Genomic DNA, 4104 nt, shown 5'->3' with positions numbered 1-4104 from the left:
CTCTTTTCTCTTTTTCTTTTTTTCCTCTTTCTCTTCTCTTCCTCTCTTTCCTCTAACTTTCTCTCTCTCTTTCCCCTTTCTCTTTCCTCTTTCTCTTTCCACTTTTTCTCTTTCCCTCTCTCCTCTCTGTCAGGCCCTGAGTGTCTTACCCCCCTCCGTACCCAAGCCTCCGCTCCATTGTGGCTGCGCTGCTGCCTCCAGCGCCCGCCGTTGTGGCCGTTCCGGCTGACACCTCCGCCCCGTTGGTGCGGCGCCGCTGCTCTCAGTTTCCACCATCCTGGCTGACATCATCAGGAGGCGCCGCGCCGCGTAGCGCGTTTGGGCGGAGATTTGCCCGAACTGGCTAATGACCTTGTTAATGGCTTGCTGATGACTTTTCCCCGGGCGGGGGCCTGCCTTGTGGGAGGCGGATGGCGCAAGACCGGACGAACGCCGGGCCTGACAATCCCCAGGTGTTAGCAGCGAGGTGATAGTGGGGCTGGCTAGCCACGGGGGAGGGGCTAGGCAGGGTGGACCTGGGAGGGGCGGGACGGGCGTGTAGTATTTAGATCGCTGTGGAAATGTTACTCCCAGTGCTAACTTTGCTTCATATTGAAGCCTATGTAAAGCCTTGTTTCTCTTCTCTTTCTTTCCTCTTTCTCTCTCTCCCTCTCCCTCCAGGTTAGGAGAGAGAGAGAGAGAGAATGAAAGGCAGATAGCGCCGAACGGGCGGGGAGAGCAGGACGGAAGGTAGAAGCTCCCGGCCACCCCCCCATCGCTTCTTCAGCCAAACAAGCAGGGAGGGGCAGGGAGGGGGAACAGGACGGGAGGCAGCAGCTCCAGTGGCGGCGGCCCCATTGCGTCCTCAGCCAAACGGGCAGGGAGGGGGAGCAGGACGGGAGGCAGCGGCTCTGGCGGCAGCCACTGCAGCATCATCGGGGTCCCCGTCGCCGCCCCTGGCCTGGCCGCCGCCCCCGCCGCATCCTCAGCCACTTCGCCGTCTTAGGAGGAGGGTGCCAAGGCCGAGTGCACCATGGGCGGCTGCACCGGCAACGGGGAGTGCCGACGAGGGGGGGTCCCGATCGCCACCAGCCCTGCCGCCCTCGCATCCCAAGGTCTCCTTCTCCTGCAGCAATGAGGGCAGCAGCGGCGGCTCCCTGAAAGTGCCCGAGGAAGGTGCCACCGATGGGGCCGAGGTGGGGCCGGGCGGCGGAGAGCCCTGTGGCAGCCAGCCGAGCTTCATGCCTGACTGCCATCCAGCCCGGGCTGGGGAGACATGTGGCCGGTTCGGCTTCCTGGGGAGCGATGCCCCCGCTGGCCGCCGCACTAGCCATGATTGCCGCCCAGCACGGGGAGACATGTGGCTGGTTCGGCTGCCCAGGGAGCGGCCCAGGAAGCGATGCCCCAGCCGAGACTGGAACAAGTAAGCCGGGGGGGCGAATCACCTGCCCCGCAGCCACTTCGCGGCGGTGCTCTGCAGACTCAGAGCTCCCTCCCTCCCCCCCTGCCACTGACCTTCCATCTCCGGCTCTGCTGCTGCTTGGCCAATGGTTGCGCCGGCTGGACATCGCAGGGGCTGCTCTCTCGGGGCTGCGGCTTACGGGAGGGCTGGCCCACTCAGCAAAGGCTCCGGGGGGTTGCTCCCAGCGGGGATCCCGGGGCTTCCCCACATGGCTCCCCAGCCACGTGCGCCTGGGATGGGGCCAGCCCGGGAAAGGGACTTCCTGGCCGCCCTTCTCCCAGGGGGCGGGACACCCGGGCGCAGGGCCAATGAGGAGCCCTGCGAGGGGGCAAGTCCCATGAGAGAGAGAGAGAGAGAGAGAGACAGAAGTGCAAGTGCAAGTGTCTCTGTCTCTGTCTCTCTCTCTCTCATGGGACTTGCCGGAGGGCCGTGGGAGGGCCGGATTTACATAGAGCAGGGAGGGCTGTTCGAGGGCCGGATTAAACCGGGCCACGGGCCGCAAATGGCCCGCGGGCCGGACTTTGGACATGTCTGGTTTAGAGCCATGCAGCAGTTGCCAACAAACTGCCTGACAGGGTGCAGGTTGGGTTCTTTCTCCATTATCACTGAAGGCATGTTGAGATTTACGCTGCATGTTGTAGCGATGGCCCTTTTTTTATCTGCTGTATGCACTACTTTAATTAGCATGAAGCAGCATCCATTTGTACCTCTTCTTGTGCCATATCCGTTATCGGACGTTGGCAATCATGTTGATGATCCTGTTTTTAGCAGCAGCTGCATGAAAAAGTGCTGCTGAGTTTTGTCCAAAGTTTTGTCCCTTAGATTTTGAAGCCATGATATTCTTCTGCCTGGACCTCATTTGCCGTCAATCTTGTACCTCTGCCCTACTTAATTGGAAGTGCTGAGACTATAGCATAGCACTACATTGTCACTCTATGTGCACCAGAGAAAGAAACATGCATCTACCGGTACCTCAGTTGGACCAAATATCTGAGGCTGGCTGAATATTCAGGCCATAATTTTGTGTGACAGGTTGTATCGTATTGGATACATTGGAACCACCTCGTTTTCCCTATATTGCTCTGCTAGATAACAGAATCAGTGCTTAGAGACATTGAAGGATATCTGGATGATGCCTAAATGCAGGTAGTCTTTGAGTTGCAGCTATAATTGAGCTCAGAATTATGGTTATAAGTCTTTGTAATAGTAGGTTGAGGCATCCTGTGATCAGACCCATATTTTGGCATTTTTTGTGGTGGTGAAGCAAATCCATTTTATAGAATTTTTTTGCCAAATCATAGTCACATGACTGCAGGACACTGCAAACTGCTGTAAAGGTGAGCTGGCTGCCAAGCACTTAAAATGCAATCTTGTAAAAGGGGGGGGGGGGGTTGCAGTCATCATAACTTCAAAATCAGGTTGTTATATGCAAGACATATAATCTTGATTGCTAAGTGACTGGTCATAAATCAAGGACAAAGCCAAGATAACTGCCCAGTGCATTTCCTGTACCTAATCTGGACCTTGCAGTAGTTGCAGAGTATATTACTGATCTTCAAGCATCAGTAAGGCCCACAGCATCCTTGCTTTAGTAGCAAGAAGTCATACAATAAATCAACTCTGGAATGAGGTTCCCCTGAAACCTGGATGTTCCCCACTCTAGTTCTCTTCCCAGGCCTTTAATGACGTGCATGGAACCCCTTTGGATTATGCAGGGTTTTTATTTCATTCGTTTGGTTTTTGTCATTTTCTAAATTCTATTTTTTATTTTTGTTCTTGTATTTTAAAACAATATTTTTACTTATGAGCCGGAGTTTTGGGGAATCAGGTGGGGTTTAAATTTAATAAATAAATCTGGGCCACCACAAGCCATTGTCTTGATTCAGAATGGGACAGTTCTTCCTCCTTCCCCTGCTGATTTCCCTTTGAGTTCCTGTGTTGCTAAGGAGCATCCATACCACTGCCTCCCTTGTGCCACACAAAGAGCTTCTCCTCCGGGCCCAGTTGATGTCTCCACTACTGTTTTAGGAGCAGCAGTGGGACTAAAATCTCCTAACAGCCTTCACTCTCTCCACACACACACCCCTTAACTCATTAACCTTGGCATTGCATCCCAGACTCTCACTTTACCTGGCTTAGCTCTTCCTCCCTGGCTTTTTCAGTGGGGTTTTTCTGAAGGTGCAAGACTTCTTTATGTTAGCAGGAGAGGAAGGGGAAACTAGCCAATTTAAGCAAAAAAAAAAAGGGGGGGGGGCTTTTTAATGGGAGTGCACATGTATTTAGCAAACAGCAGTGCTGTCAATAGAATATGCATACAGTTGGAAGAATTCATCCCCTGCCCCAAAACAAGCAAGCAAACCTTATTTAGTGGAAAGGTTTTCTTTGGAGGGAGAAAACATTTTAAACTCAAAGGCGGCTGATTTAAGAAACAAATTGGATGGGGGAATCCGTTTCTCTAACCACTGTAACCAGCATCACCTCTCTCTCTCTCTCTCCAGAGATTTCAAAAATATCTTTAAAAAGTTACGATAGAAAATTCCCAGTAACAATTAAAATTAAAACAATTAAAAGGGAGCACTCAAAATATTTTGACCCAGAAATATTTGAACAATTCTTATGTGCACACAAAGCACCAGAAACCATGTACACAAATGGTTTTGTGC

The sequence above is a fragment of the Protobothrops mucrosquamatus genome, unplaced genomic scaffold, assembly GCF_001527695.2.
Source record: "Protobothrops mucrosquamatus isolate PMUCROS unplaced genomic scaffold, P.Mucros_1.0 scaffold1184, whole genome shotgun sequence".
Taxonomy (NCBI): domain Eukaryota; kingdom Metazoa; phylum Chordata; class Lepidosauria; order Squamata; family Viperidae; genus Protobothrops; species Protobothrops mucrosquamatus.
This window is presented reverse-complemented; position numbering follows the sequence as displayed.